The 16,803-nt window shown below is 36.1% G+C and overlaps 1 long non-coding RNA gene and 1 pseudogene across 1 annotated transcript in view; both read left to right on the top strand.

Moving 5' to 3' along the window:
• LOC122016892 overlaps positions 1-6,585 on the top strand; it is a 45,746-nt gene extending 39,161 nt beyond the window's left edge. The window contains exon 2 of the long non-coding RNA XR_006121220.1: positions 6,141-6,585. This is a non-coding gene — a long non-coding RNA (uncharacterized LOC122016892). The remainder of the gene's footprint in view (positions 1-6,140) is intronic.
• Positions 6,586-12,857: 6,272 nt separating this feature from the next.
• On the top strand, positions 12,858-16,441 carry LOC122013854 (annotated as a pseudogene).
• The last annotated feature ends 362 nt before the right edge of the window (positions 16,442-16,803 follow it).

Genomic DNA, 16,803 nt, shown 5'->3' on the forward strand with positions numbered 1-16,803 from the left:
TGTTTGGTGTTCTGCTCCAAATTCCACGTCTGGTTATCGATGGTTTGTAACCTTTATTGATGATTGCACCTGCGTAACTTGGGTTTATCTACTGCATTATAAAAAGGAAGTGTTCATTAGATTTCAGTCTTTTTAGACGCTTATTCAGACACAGTTTAGGCTAAAATCAAGATGCTTCACTCCAACAATGGGGGCAACTATGTTAATCAATCCTGTCAATATTTCCATTCACATGGTCTCATTCATGAGACCTCCTGCTCCCATATTCCCCAACTGAATGACATTATTGAGCGTAAAAATTGACATATTCTACAGACTACTCGAGCCTTCTTACTTGGGATCCATTCCTCGTCGCACCTCTGGGTTGATATCATCTGTGTCGTCGTATATCTTAGTAATCAAATGCCTTCCAAAGTCTTGGGGTTCCAAACTTCTCTACAAGTTCTAACGGCTTCAGTCTTATTACCTACCATTCTGATGCTTCCACCTCGTCCTGGTGGGAGAATAGGTCCTACCGCCAAGACCACTCCTTGCTCACATTGTGGTAGCGTTAAGCACTCTCGTGACAACTATTTTAAACTTCATGGATACCCTGACTGGTGGCATGACCTCCAGGGCCACAAGAGAAAAGATAGCAATGGACAGGGTTTTTGGCCAAGCTAGGAAGGCGGACTTAGCAAGGCATCACTCGTTGACGGGCGGGATGTTGGACAGGAGGACAATTTGTCTGGCCCTATGGTTAAGCCGGGCCAAGTTGCAATGGCAGGAGCAACTACCCAAACATCAAGGCAGAATGTTAGACCATTGGACAAGATAGCCCAAGTTGGTTTGTCGAGCAGCAACTATCCATCCTTCCACCTAATGGTCTACCTACTTCCTCCAGTAATGCTCTTCTTAGTTCAACTCAAGGGATAGCATATCATTCTTGGATACTTGATTTTGGTGCGACGGATCACGACTTTTAATGTGACTAATTTTACTCAGTGCACTCCTCCCAGGCAAACCATAATTGACAAAATGCTAATGGCGACAGATCTTTGGTAACTGAGGGTTGGGACTGTGCAATTGTCCCCTACCCTATCATTATCTAATATCCTACTAGTGTCTTCCTTGTCCCACAGATCTGTTGGCCAACTTACTAAAGACTTGTACTGTACTGATTTATCCCATGTTTTGTCTCATTCAAGATATTCTCACAAAGGAGATCATTGGGCATGGTACTAAGAGGGGGGACTTTATTACATGGATGACTTCATCAGCGGTAGTGCTCACCACACATCTAGTGATTGTCAAGCATAACAGGTGGTTTTATAGCGTCGTCGACTGGGCTGCCCTTCTTTTAGTTATTTGCAACATATGTTTCTAGCGTTATTTTTGGGTTTATCTCTTATGAATTTTAAATGTGAAACTTGTTTGTTAGCAAAAAGCTACATAGTCTCTTATCTGTTACAACATAATAAATGTGGCATTCCTTTTACATTAGTCCATTTTGATGTTTGGGGTCCTGCTCCAAATCCCACGTCTGGTTACCGATGGTTTGTAACCTTTATTGATGATTGTACCCGTATGACTTGGGTTTACCTACTACGTTATATAAAGAAAGTGTTCATTAGATTTCAATCTTTTTAGACTTATTCAGAGAAGGCCAAATCCTCTGATCCAAAAAATGGTTTGCTTTGCATGTATTGGTGGAAATTGATGGTCCCCACATATTTTACAAGTAGGGGTCATCAATTTCCACCAATGTATGCAAAGGGACCATCCTCTGGTCCGCAAAATTTTGACCAAAGGATCTCTATATTCAAACAGTTTAGGCTAAAATCAAGACACTTCGCTCTGGCAATGGGGGTATGTTAATCAATCCTTTTGTTAATATTTTAGTTCACATGGTCTCATTCATGAGACATGCTCCTATACTCCCCGACAGAATGGCATTGCGGAACGTAAAAATTGACGTAGTCCGAAGACTACTCGAGCCCTCCTACTTGGGGCCCATGCCCCGTCGCACCTCTGGGCTGACGTCTGTGTCGTCGTATATCTTATTAATCAAAGTCTTCCAAAGTCTTGGGGTTCTAAACTCCTCTACAAGTTCTAGCAACCTCAGTCTCATTACCTACCATTCTAATGCTTCCACCTCGTATTTTTGGGTGTGTGACCTTTGTCCATTATCCTAAAACCCAACGGACCAAGTTTGATCCTCGTGCCATCTGCTGTATTTTTATGGGATATGGAACTCACCAGAAGGGGTATCGATTTTATGACCCGTCGGCTCGCCGTATATATGTTACTCTGGATGTTATTTTTATGAAATATGAATTATTTTACTCCCCCACTACTTCCCTTCAGCGGGAGACGACGGTATCAGAAGGGACTATGTGGTTGTTGTATGACCAACTAAATGAAGCGAGCATTCCACTTTCTGACTCAAGCAAACAACCGAGCTATTCGGGCATGACTACTTGCCCAAGAGAAACAACAAATTGCCCGGTGCAAATGGAAGATTGCTGAGGAGGAACCACTCCTTGTCCGGGCGGCAGAGCAAACCTTCTAGATGAAACTCATTCTGGCCCAAGCAACACCATGCAAGTACCGCTCGAGACCCTTCCCTCGCCAGTATCCAGTAGTCTATCTCCTGAGAGTATCATTGAGGTACATCCTTATGCTAGTGATAAAACTGCTATTGTTGGCTATGAATTATCTTTCTGGCACAATAGGGCTAAACTCCCAAATCGGTACTCTCCCGAAGGAAAAATCAAGTAGTCCAAATATCTCATTGCAAATTATGTGTCTACACTAAGGTTGTCTAATCCTCTAAAACATTTTGTATTTGAACTATCCTCAAATCAAGTTCCTACAGGTGTAGAAGAGGCATTGAAGAATCCTAGGTGGACTCAATCAATGGAAGAAGAGATGACAGTGTTGCTTAAAAACAAGACATAGATACTATCACTACCAGAGAATAAAAATATAGGGGATGCAAATGAGTATTTTCTATCAAATATAATTCCAATGGATCGATTGAGAGATACAAAATTAGGCTGGTGGCGAAAGGCTATACACAGACATACGGTGTAGACTATCAGGAAATTTTCTCACCCGTAGCTAAATTAAATACTGTCAGGGTATTGTTGTCTCTTGCAACAAATCTTGATTGGCCTTTACATCAGTTTGATGTAAAGAAAGTCTTCCTCCATGGTGATCTGGAAGAAGAAATATATACATGGAAGTGCCTCCGAGTTATCGGATAGACCCTCAAACTAAAGGGTATGTAAGTTGCAAAGAACTTTGTATGGGCTGAAGCAATTTCCTAGAACATGGCTTGGCCGTCTAACTACTGCCACGAGAAGATATGGTTCAAGCAGTCACTCAAACCTTATTCTTAAAGCGTCGGTAAGATAACTGTTGTAATAGTATATGTGGATGATATGATCAGTATAGGAGATGACCTAGAAGGAATGCCTAATTTAGAAAGGAGGTTGACTACCGAATTTGAAATGAAGAATCTGGAAGAATTGAAGTATTTCCTAGGTATTGAAGTTGTTCGCTCAAAACAGGGTATATTTCTTTCTCAACAAAAATATGTTCTTGATTTATTAGCAGAAGTTGGACTACTAGATTGTAAACCTGTGGACACCCTAATAATCTAAAATCGCAGGCTTAGAGAATACCCTGATTAGGTTCCAACAGATAAGGGCAGGTATAAAAAATTAGTGGGGAAATTAATTTATCTCTCCCATAGTCAGCCTAATATTGCATATGCGGTAAGTGTGGTGAGCCAGTTCATGCACAACCCAAGTAAACAGCACATGAGAGTGGTGGTTCGTATTCTCCAATATCTAAAGTCATTTCCGGGAAAGAGACTTTTGTTTACAAAGAACAACTATTTGTTGTTTAAGGGGTATACAGATGTTATTTGAGCTGGTACAATTTCGGACAGGAAGTCCACCTCGGGGTATTTTACGTTTATTGGTGGTAATCTAGTCACCTGAAAAAGTAAGAAGTATAATATGGTAGCTCTATCCAGTGCTGAAGCGGAATTCCGAGGTATGGTAAAAGGGGTGTGTGAACTCATCTGACTAAGGAATCTATTAACTGAAGTGGGCTTTGCGTCTATCATGAAATTGATTTATTTTGTGATAATAAAGCAGCGATTGTTATTGTGCATAATCTAGTTTAACATGATCGAACGAAGTATGTGGAAGTTGATCGACACTTTATAATTCGGTTTCCTTTTGTCAAATATGAAGATCAAGCGGATATACTTACAAAAGTAGTATGTAGAAGAAATTTTTATGACACTCAATAAGTTGGGATTGCAAAACATCTACCTACTAACTTGAGGGCAGGTGTTGGAGTGAGTTTGGAAAGATAATCATTTAGTTGGCAGTATTTTATCACTTGTTAGGAATATAATCTCTAAATTATGGTAGGATAGGCAACATTCAATTTTTTACTATAATTAGCATATCACATTGTATCACTATATAATGTTATGTATTATTGCTGGATAGTTCAAGGAAAAGAAATACTTTTCTTCTACCTAAAGGTTTTGACGACAAGTCCATAGCTTTCAACTTCAAGAAGGATATTCAATCAAATCGAAAATGGAAAGCAATCATGAAATTCTACATTGATACCATTATATGGAATATCAAAAGCAATCTCATTGCCACATTCTGAAGGCTCCATAGCCTTCTCTTTGACATCAATAGCATCCATATGCCCTTATCTCTAGTTACACATTAAATGTTAGAAAAAAGAAAGCAACTGCCCAAGGTTAATGCTGATATGCTGTTATTGAGCTAAGCATGCTCTTCCCTAGTGATCTCGCACCCAACGCACTAGAGATCATGCCACCTGCTTTGTCTACAGAGCGTCTTGAAGCAAAAGTTAACAAGATGGACAAGTAAATAAGTAGAGAAGTAGCTTCAAATTTCAACACTATATGCTTCAAAGATCTCCTTTTTGTTGCCCTCGGGACTATGGTCCAGCGGCAGGGTATCTAAGTTGTCACTCAGGCATTCATGGTTCGAACTCCAGTTATGACGAATTTGTAGGAATTTTTCCTTCAAATGGGGCACGCAACTAAAGGATGTTGGGTTCTTCACGATTTATCCTGGTGGCCGATGGGAAACTTCCGTGGGACCGGACCGATCACCTAGGCTCTATAAAAAAAAAATCTTTTTGTTTAAATGTATTGACACCGGTGACAAAGAGCCATGGACATTAGTCTTAGATTCCTCGTTGTATGCACCAAAGAGCTCTCCGCTTCAAACCGGAGGATATTGATCTAATTAACTACGATCAAATATAGACTCAAATTGCTTGATCTTGTAATACATTGATTTTACTAAGAGCCAATAGATCTTAGATCTTGCAAAATAATTATTGATATCTTCACTAAGTCAATCGTATGGATAGTGCTTCAATAAGTTGATAATCCAACTACAACACTTGTTAGGTTTCCCCAGAGTTAAAACAGAATTATTATCTTAGATATAAGGCTTGTACAAGTTTTTATAGAAATGTATGTTCTTATCTTGATCCATTGAGTTGGAAGAAACCCTTGTTGTGGTCTAATAAGTTGATAATTTAAGTTTTTAGCATTCTATTAGGATCTCCGAGTTTGTTGGCTTCTCGAGGTCTTTTGGTTGTCCATTCTTGTTTTTCTTTCAAAAAATTTATTAAAGATCTGTGTTTAACGATTTGTGTTCTTGGGCATTCTTATTAAGTGTTTATAAAATCAGTAGGATGTGTTATAGAATCAAAAATCTGACTTATTTAAAATTCTTTTGGTAACATTCGTTTATTTCCTTGACTTCAGCTTCATATATTTGATTTTTTAAAAAATAAACATAAGAATTTTAATAATGTAATATTTAAATAATAATAATAATTTTCAACTTAATAGATTATTCATCCTTTTTAGTGGAGCCATTTCAGTTGTACACATCGTTTGATTGATCTTTTGTATGGTAATTGTCTGAAAGAAAGATAAAAGAAGTGTTTGAATCTAAGACTTAGTTTCATATCTTTTGTTCAGCTAATTAGTCTCGGCATAAGCATTAACCTTATGCGGTAGTAGCTGCTTTCTTCTTATTAGTTCAACTCAGCTTGAATTCAACGACGTTTGATGGCAGGTAAAGATCGTGGATGTTGAATTTGACGATGAGTGTCTGACCTGTAGAGATGGTGTCCCGTCAGCTGAGGCAGCGAAAAGGAGATGCTGGACTTCACCTTCCCAGATATATTTGCGTCTATCCCACCTCCAATTACCCAGCCCTTAGAGGAGAGAGTTACTAGGCTAGAGGAGTCATCATCTCTTCTACAGGCTTCTCTCGTAACGAGCAGTCAGTTTTTAGTCTTCATGAGGAGGTTATTGTTGGATTTCAGTGAAATTTATGCTTGACTCATCCACCACTACCACCACCACCACCAGCTGACGAGGTTTAGGCTTACTAGCTATTTTTTAATTATATTTTTGGATATGCTTGTACTCTTTTTATTGTATTTGTTGGATCCATTTGACTTGCTTACCAGCACTTTTGGATTATATCTATCTGATAATATTTTTGCTTTTGGATACCTATTGATTGTTTGCTACTGTTTACTTATATTTTGTGTTTTGATGCATGTTAAAGTAGAGGATAATTTGTTAAATAACTCGAGAAAAATCATAACACAAATCATGTTATTTATGATGTTTTTTTTTCTAGTTTTTGGTTGGAAATACAATTAAAATTTTATATTGAAAATAATAATAATAATTATAATTTTAAAAGAGAAAAATATTTTTGTTGGTATGAGATATTTTGTATAGTGTTTAAAAATAAAATTGAAAGTTTAGGTTTATAGTGGACAATATCATTTATTATGGAGATATGTGAATTTTTTTTATCCTAACAAATGATATCAGAATCATGATCCAAATCGAATGTCAGATGAGATGATTTTGAACGAAGTTGAGAGGAAGTTTGGAACATGTCAGGGTGATTGGATATTTACGGGAGGTTCGGAGTAAGTTAAGAGTGATTAAATGGTTACGGAGAAGTTTAGAGTAGTTTAGGGTGACTGGATATTTGCATGGAATTTCGGATCAGGTTAAGAGTGATCGGATGTTTGTTGAGAGATCCAAAATATATCAGGATGATTAGATGTTTATGAGGAAGTTTGGAGTATATTAAGAGTGATCAGCTGTTTATAGAGAGATCCAAATTAAGAGTAATATTGATCATTCTTTTGGGGAGAAGATTTTTAGAAATATAATCAAATTTTAATATTGATAATATAAGAAAAATAGAGAGATCCAAATTAAGAGTAATATTGATCATTCTTTTGGGGAGAAGATTTTTAGAAATATAATCAAATTTTAATATTGATAATATAAGAAAAATATCATGAGTTTAAAAAAAAAAAAATGAGGTCTTTTAAATAAAATCATGAAAACTTAAATTCGTAGATAAGTATCGTGTCATTTGGGAGTTGAAAGGAAGGATTGTTGGTAGTCAGCATTAAAAACACTGCCAGAGATAGACAAGACAAAGGAGCTGGAATACATTTCAATGTAAGTGATAAATATATTTTTTTCAACGTAAGAAAAATAAATTTATCTTTGATTGGATTTACGATCAATAAAATGACAGCTCTTCAAATCAAATTAATTCTCGAGCATTACTTGGTGAACCAAACCTCTAGTTGACTTTGCTTTTTATAAAAAAATTTGAAATCCAAAATTATATTACTTTTCTCAATTTTTTAGCTTTCATAAAATTATATTAACTTGCAGGGTTATCTTTGTAAAAGTGATTTGTACAGTTTGTTCTATATAATATTCCATGGACTTCAGCCGTAGCCGTAATGAACAAAACAACACTTTATAACTGACTAACTGTTCAATTCTGTTTGTTACCGAGTTGATCTTGAATTAGTGGAAGTGGTCGCTAAATAGTTTGATCTTGCCGTTCACTATTAGGGCAGTGGATGAATCGATCTGAGTTGAACAGTAAAAAGCTCGGATTCAATTTGTTATCTCTAAGTCTGAACTTGATTCGAGCTTTAGTTCTTACGTTTAAGTTCGGCTCGTAAAAAAATTAAATAGCTCGAGTTCAGCTCGAGTTTGAGCTCGATTTGAAAAAAACTCATTTAAAAATTAAATGAACTTAGTTCAGCACATTTAAGATAATTAGTTATAATAATTAATAATAAATTATTATATTTATTATTTATGTGATATTTAATTATATATATATAAACGAGCCTTTTAATAAATATGTTCGTGAGCTTCTTAAGGAACATGTTCGTGAGTCTCTAATTGAATTTGTTCAAGAGTTCACGAATCAAATACTGTTAAACTCGAGCTCGAACTCGACTCAATAATGTTTTCGAATTCGAAAATCAGACTCAAACTTGACTCGCTAACTTAATCGAATGAACTCTAATGAATTTTTTTTTTAAACTGAGACTCTAATAGTTTACAAGCGACTTAACTCATTTACCTCCCTATTCACTATCTTCTTAACGGTCTTTCTAACCCTACATTGCAGCAATTCATTCGCTGATGTTGCGCTAGCTTAATGAAAAACTTTTATGTGAGTTTTTCCAAACACTCCATCTGTTTGTGAACTTCCTTGAAATCATACCGCATCAATAAGGTCAGATCCTCTGGTCCAGAAAATTCTAGACCAAAAGAGGCCATGTCCATTCATTGGTTGGATGAATTGGATCTCACCTGTTAAACAGGTGGGATCCAATTCATCTCACCGAATGAACAAGGGACCAGGAGTGGTCCAGGGATCCTGGACCAGAGGATCCCTGGCCATCAATTTCCTCTCAATCATAGGTAAAAAGTTATTAAAACTTTTATTTTTTAAAAACATAAATTTATAAATTTAATTTTTTAATAAAATTTAGTTTTCTATTTTTTTAAATGTAAATTTATTTATTAAATTTTTATATTCAAATTTGGATAATAAATTTTTTTTTGATCGATAAAATTATTAAATTATTTAATATTTTTTAAAACATGGGTAAATAAGATTTTATTAGTTTAAATTTTAAAAACTTTTTTTTTCATGAAACTAATTTTAATCTTGAAAATTGTATTGTTAGTAGTATTTTTATAAGTTATCTATGTTTTGAAAAATATATATATATATATATATATATATATATATATATATATATATATATATAAACTTTAATATTTAAGTTTATTATTTGAGTAAATTGTCGAAAAATCTCCAACCACAACTTCAATTCTATTAAAAAAAATTTAAGCTAATATGTCATGTTTTAAAAAAAAATCAAGTTTAAACATTCTTTTTTAGAAAATCATCATCAAATAATTTAAAATTTCTATATCATAAAAAAAAAATCAAATTGTTTTTTTATATCTTAAATTATTCAAACTTTTGAAAATGGAGAAATGACACAATCAATAATATAACTGTAATAATTAATTTATAAATAAATGAATAAAAAAATTTATGTTATTAATTTCATTCTCATCAAATATTTTTTTAATTATATATTTTTCACAAAATTTTAATTTTATACTCATTTTATTTGTAATTTCTTTAATTAGAAATCACAACAAATGTCAATACATATTTTTATAATCATTAAAACTGATGGAATGTATGGTACAATTGACACTTATATGTAATGTTGCTATAATTGGTCGGTCGATTCCTAACATCTGTGAAATGAAGCGCGGGTCACATGATCCATGCAAAGGATCACTGTGTCGTGTGAGTGTATCATCAACTAAGAAAAAAAAAAAAATACAAATCATTGTGCAAAAGAGGAGAAGGATACAAAATACCAATCAAAGAGAAAAAAAAAAAGACATGAGATCATCAACGATCATATTAGTCATTATTCCAAAGACTAATAGTCATCCGTAAAAAAGACATGAGATCATCAACGATCGTGCTAGTCACTATTCCAAAGACTAGTAGTCGTCCGTGATTTACCTCCTTCGTGTTGCCACAGTGAAGACAGATATTTTTAAATAAATGCAGAAAAGAAAAAATCAATTAGATTTTAGAAAATAAAGTATATGATTAAAAAAATTACAACAAATAAAATTAAAATAAATATTTTTAAAAATAATTTCAAATTAAAAATGAACTTTTTTATTTAAAAAAATCTAATATAATTGATATTAAAACATCATAAATTAAGGGCTCCAATCAAATTGGAGCGCCGGACATGACATCAACAACACATCCACTAGTTTTCAAGAGTTTACCAACATAACATTCATCATTTTATTCACATTCGGTAATTTATTTGACTAAGGAGAGCAAGTGTCATAAGTTGATGAAAATCTTAAAATTTGAATCATTATATTCTCCTCTTCTATCGTTTCAAAATATTCAATTTAATTCTTAATCTTCGTAACTTGACCTTTCTCAATTTCAAAGGTTACAAGTAGTCGCCCAATCATATCGATAAGAACAAAATTTCGTCACTAATCGAACCTTTATGCCGCATTTCCTTACTAGTTAGATGGGATGCTGCTCCGCCATGCACGCTCAGGCGCTCCATGATCTCGGCGGCCTATCGACCACGAGTATTCTACCCGCTCCTTTATCTCGCGCCCGACGCACAGCTAGCTGGAGGAGACGACGGACCTGCTCCGTCTGAAGATGGATAAGATCTCGAAGCGGCCGCGATCAATGTATATAATGAAGCGGTCGTGCAGATTCTGCACATTTTAATTTTTTAATTATTTACTTCATCATCAAGGCGGTGGAGCCGTTGGTGAACGCAGCAGCGTTGGAGGAGAAGGAGCGGAAGTTGAAGGCGGCGGTGGCAGAGGAGGTGGACGTCGAGATGATACGGGACGGAGAGTGGTTGATGGCGTACGAATTCGACAGCATTCGACGGCAGATGAAGACGCTGACAGAAGCGACAGATGATGGATGTGCGTTTGAATTTGGCAAAGCATATTAGGGCAGCGGAGAAAGCGGCGCCGGAGATGGAGAAAATGATCGACGAACTCGAGAGCAACGCCATCGAGATCAATTTCTACTGCTACAAGATCCAACAATTCGAGATCAAATTTATGTCTTTGAGTTAATTTGTTTGATTTATAAAAAACAAAAAGAAAAAAAATATATATTTTATAAATTAATTTATATTTTTTTATGTAAATTTGATGTTTTAGTATAATTGTAGAAGCTAATTTTTCGGGCTATAACTTTAATCTAGACCGTTACTTTATTAATTCAGGGACTCCTCAAAAAATATTTCAATTGTACACAATTTTTATAAAAATTTAAATATAAATTTGTTCTCTCCTCTAAGCTCAATTTATGTTGATTGATTGCAAAAAGAATATAAAGTAGGGACTCATTCGAAAATATTGTAAAAGTATTAAAAAAAACAAAAACAAAAACAAAAAGGTCACGCTTTCATCTGCAGTTATGCTCCAAGATCCGATCTTTGTGCATCCATCACTTCAATTTGAATCTTGGGGAGCTTCAAATTTAATTTCCATCTGATCCCTGATCGATCCCACCTCGCAATCCCTCGTAAGGTTTCATTTCCGTCTAATACGGTATATAAAGATAGGACATGATTAAAAGGACGTGACAGTCAGAAGTCAAGAGGACGTGACAGTTATGAGTCAAGGAGATGTGGCAGTCAGGAGTCAAGGAAACATGACATTTAGGAGTCAAGGAGACGGAACAGTCAGAAGTCAAGGGGACGGAGCAGTCAGAAGTCAAAGCGGCGTGGTAGTCAGAGATTAAGAGATGTATCGCCTCACTGAGAGATTGTAGTGTTTAAAGGTCGTTACTCAGCTAACCTTGGGTCGTGAGTCTCAGGCCAGAAACTAAGATGGGTTACTCGGGCAAAAGACCTAGATCAGGAGTTCAGGATGAATGCTCAGTTAGGATTTACAGAACAGGACTTACCAATCAGCCTATGCAGGTCAGGATTTATAGAACAGGACTTACCAGTCAGGCTATGCGAGTCAGGATTTACAGAACAGGACTTACCAATCAAGCTATGTAGGTCAGGATTTGTATAACAGGACTTCCGGGTCAGACTATGCAGAACAGGATTTACAGACCAAACTTACAGGTCAGGATGTGCTGGTCTAGATAGATTGGTAAGGATTTCTTGGACAGATCTCCTCGCAGGGTACATAGTTATACCAGAGCTAAGTCCTCAGACGGCTGGTCAGCAAGAGAGCTTCTCTCTTCAGGTCGGTAGGTCACTACACGACAATTAAGCCAGAGAATCGTAACCGTCTGTCGGAGAATAATCGCTGTGTGTCAAGGTATATTCCGATGGTCCGTGACTCATTACCAGAAGAACCTTCCTATAACCTATGATAGGATGCCACGCGTCACTTATCCCCAGACAAAGTCTGACACCCGAAATTTCCTGACATTTGCCAGAAACCAGAAGTACGCATTGTTATATAAAAAGGGGTGTTCTCTCCCTTACAGAGATACGCTCTCTAACCTTTTCGCATCCGTCTTTTACTTTCTGCAATTTTATTGTTCTTCCGAGGAAAAACTATTTGACTTGAGTGTCGGCGGGCTAACGCCGGGGACTTTTTCCCTGATTCTTGGTCCCTAACGTGGAGGGTGTGCTTGTCTGAGTGTGCGCAGGGAACTCCCGCTTCTTGACCCTCGTCATCACCCCCTGTCAGTAGCCCGTGGAACGGGCCCGTGCAACATTGTCCTCGTAGAAAGTCTCCGTCACCTTCTGTCAATGCTAGCGACATCACAACCGACCTCCATCTGACTCAGATTCCGAACAGGATCACCGTCCCCAGATTTTGTCGTCGTCTGCTGCTCCGGCGGCGATGCCCGGGAAGTAGCCTCAAAGAACCGACAATGTCGATCCCTTGCGGAATCCCCATCATCGAGTGTGTTTACTGCCTTGCGTGTGCCCACTGGGTCTTGAAACACCGCATCCACAACGTCCGCCATGACAACAAGACTTGGAGTGGGTCTCGCTTTTGTCGAGGAGTTCGAGCTAGTTCTGCGCCTCTGCCGCTACATCCTCGATCTCCAACTACGAGGACGACCTCGAGAAGCCCCGCCTAGGCTTGCCAGGCGGCTGCCCCGTCGACCCGACCTTGGTGGTGCACTGAAAGAAGTACCGGGACACTTGCGACCGCGCGCCGCCTTACCTGACCTACCTAGATCACCTGCACTCCGACGTGGTGCAATCAAGAATGATTGATGCAATGTTTGAGAAAATGTGCATGATTTTCTTGTAAAATGTTAAGTTATTATTTCCATAATCCTACTTTTTTTAGCGCAAAGGTTTCATTTCTTCAATTTGCTTTAATTTTCTCTCCCATAAGACATGTACTTCACCATCAGGTTGTAGTTGGCATGACAATCTACTGTTGAAATTTAGGTTGCATGTGGTAATAGAATCGAAAATGAAATGAACTAAAGTGAGATGGATGTTTTCTCTTTTTATTTTTTATTTCATTGGCATAAGATTGGATCCAATTGAAGTTACCTTAATTGACATTTTTCATTTTCCTTTCCTTCCTCACATCTTCAAATCTAATTGGTTGTCTTAATAGAGACATTGTCATTCCACACCTTTGTTTCATTAATTTCTTCTATGGGATTGATGATTGTCCTATATATCATAGAACAATTACCAGAAATTATTGTACATTGTTTTATGTTTCTAGTTTTAGATATGGAATATAATTTGATTCTTCAAAATAAATATGTTATCATGAGACCTCTATTTTGCTATTTTGCAAGTTGCATAATGGAAAAAAAATATTGTTTCATTTTAACTTGTTCTTGAAATTCAAATGGCTAATAAAAGTATATTGTAAATACACCATTTAATTTGTATTTGTCAAAAGGACTGTTGGTGATACATGAAAGTCTGTTTTGTGTAATCTATAGGCATATGGATCCGAATTGAAGAAAGAAGTCACATTTTTAGATTCAACACCTATTGGCTTTTGGACACTACTTTCTTCTTTTCATCATCCAATTGCAACATTTCTTCTATTTATTGTGTTTTTTTAGTTCATAAAAACTGCTAGTATTTTGATGCCAGGATGGTTTTTTGCCTAGGACTGCTACTCCATTGGAAGACATTTTCAAGTCTCTCTTCTGGTAAACAAGATGAAAACTATTTTTTTTTTACTTGGTTATGTTTGGTACTACATCTTATGTATTAGGAATAACTATAGCATCATTTGTAGAACTTTGATCACCGTTCACCGTTCCTAGTAAACCGCTCCTGGTTTAGTGAAAGGTTTGAACAAACATTGCCAAACATCATTTGTCGAACTTTGATCACCTACTAAAAGATTATCTATCTATATCAGTGTGTTCCTAGTAAACCATTCCTGGTTTAGTGATTGGTTTGCACAAACATGGCCAGCCAAGCCCCTTCGGCTATCCTAGCCATGTTTTAAAGTAAAGGTAGCAAAACATCTTTCTTAAAGTTTTAAAGGTATTAACTTCTCTCAACAGTTTAGGCGAATATAGGCTTCCTTGTGAGATCAATATAACAACAAGTAAAAGATTCCTAACGTGTTTTTACCGCATCTTCACTGATTTGGAGAATCAAACCTTTAGTCGATGATGCATCTTGTAAAAAAATTGAGTTCTAATGAAGAGTGTGCAGGTCTTGAAACTGCCACAAATTATGTTTTTTGTTCTTCCATTCTTAGCCTTCACAAAGTTATATTAACTTGGGTATCTTTGTAAAGGCGATTTGTACTTTATTTCTTCATTTTGCACCCGAACTTAGATGAATGATCTTTTTCAGCTTACCTTGCCTGCTCTGTTTACAATGTATCAGGAACATTTGCATTCTAGAAGATGTGCTGCTACAAGATCCAAGGAGGCTCTATGCACGTGGTCAGCTGTTCCATATTGTCGAGAGAAAACCATTATAGTATTTTACTCAGATTACCGATTTTCTGATGATTTGATTGGTGAATACAATCAACTCTCATTATCTTTGGACCAAAAACAAGCAAGAGGCTAAATACCACAACTAGAAGTTATACCTGATAAAAAAAATGGTAAAATGTAGTTATTGTAATTGAAACATATCTTTTTACTTCCCGGATATCCAACAATAGGTTCCATTGAATGAACAATGGCTCCAGATCCCAAAAATAATAAAGCTTTAGATTAAGTATGATTAATCAAATGGAATAAAACAACTCGATAAGAACTTTGAGCTAACATAATATAACCAAGACAGTAAGCGTTACTCCAATTTTTTTAATAATTCTTTTAAAAAGCAAACTTACAATAAATTGAAAACCATTGAGATCCAATCTTGAAATCAAAATCATGCATATTTCAACTTCTTAATCTAAAGTGAAATATGAATCTAGTTATGTCAGCTTAGCATCCTTAGTTCTTACCTATGCTTTTTATTGTGATGGCAAGAATCAACTGAAAAGTAATGAAGTTCCTATCCTATCATCTAATTTTTTCTCTCTAAGAACTCATATTTTGTAGTTTTTCTTTAACACTTTGAATTTACTTTTTTAACTACTACATGGTCAAAGGAGCCCACAACTATATTCTTATAGTCAATCTCATATTGGTAACATGACTGTGATGTTTGTCAAAAGTGACAGTGTTCGTAACAATCTCAATCTTCATCTTCATCGGTTGTTTTAGAACTAAAAGTTATGAACCTAGTATCTTTTTGCTAAGTTGTAGCGGCTCTTGTATGCTAGGACATAATACTGACGTTCGGAAGTACAAAGTTAGTAGAAGATTTAATCTGATACTGTAAATCCAATTTGTTACTCCTAGTCAATTTGTTGAAGGCTTGGAGGTTATCTACCACTCGATGCTCAATTCATTGAAGATTATGATGTCGTTATAATCATAGTCTACTCATACAGCTTGATTCTCTTCTCTACTTTCTGAAGGTTTGGAAGATATCCACCAGTTGTTCGCACTGCAGGGCCTGTCGATGGGAGATTTGAGCACATTGTCCTTTCTTGAAATGCCATATCTGATCATGATATACTCTAGATCGAGAGGGAAGCTTGAATGGCCTTAGGCCTTAGATGTATGTTTCTTTCATCCTTGTTCTTATTGCCCGAGTATTCTATAAGATTTATTTGAATCGGCTGCGATGTTTCTCGAATGTAGTTGATGTTGCAGAAGGATAGGATCATAGAGGCCCCGCCAAAGCAGAGGATGGAAAGGCAGGAAACTCTAGCCAAAGAACATAGAGAGGAGAACAAGGCAGCGTCAAGAAGGGCCGTCACACTGTTCTCGATGTCGCTTCACCAACGGCATATGGTGCATTCGATGATCAAGCTAGTGATGCAGATGATAATTCTACTTTCTCGCTGTGCTTCACAGATCAGCATCCGACAGTTGATGCTTTTTATTGCTATTCTTTTCTTCTCTTTTGATCTATTTCTCCATTACAGTTGGTGCTTATTGCTTAACATGCTTCAAGATTATGTATTTATCTTATTCTTCAATGAGAAATTTATTCATAATATATCAAAAATCTATTCTTATTGTTGATAATGAAATATATTAGTGAGTGAATAAAAGAAAACTGTCATAGAAAAAGAAGAGGAAATTTTGATTTGATGTTCATGGTTTATTAGAAATTTCAAATCAAATCATTACAACATATTGTGGAATGATAATATTAGGGGTAGTGGCAAACCTGAGAACTATCCAGATGAATCTTCATGTATACTTTTTTGATTTATTTAGATGATTGATAACTATCCAGATGAATCTTCATGTATACTTTTTTGATTTATTTAGATGATTGATAGAAAATTTTTATGAGATC

The sequence above is a fragment of the Zingiber officinale genome, chromosome 8B (assembly GCF_018446385.1).
Source record: "Zingiber officinale cultivar Zhangliang chromosome 8B, Zo_v1.1, whole genome shotgun sequence".
NCBI classification, from domain to species: Eukaryota; Viridiplantae; Streptophyta; class Magnoliopsida; order Zingiberales; family Zingiberaceae; genus Zingiber; species Zingiber officinale.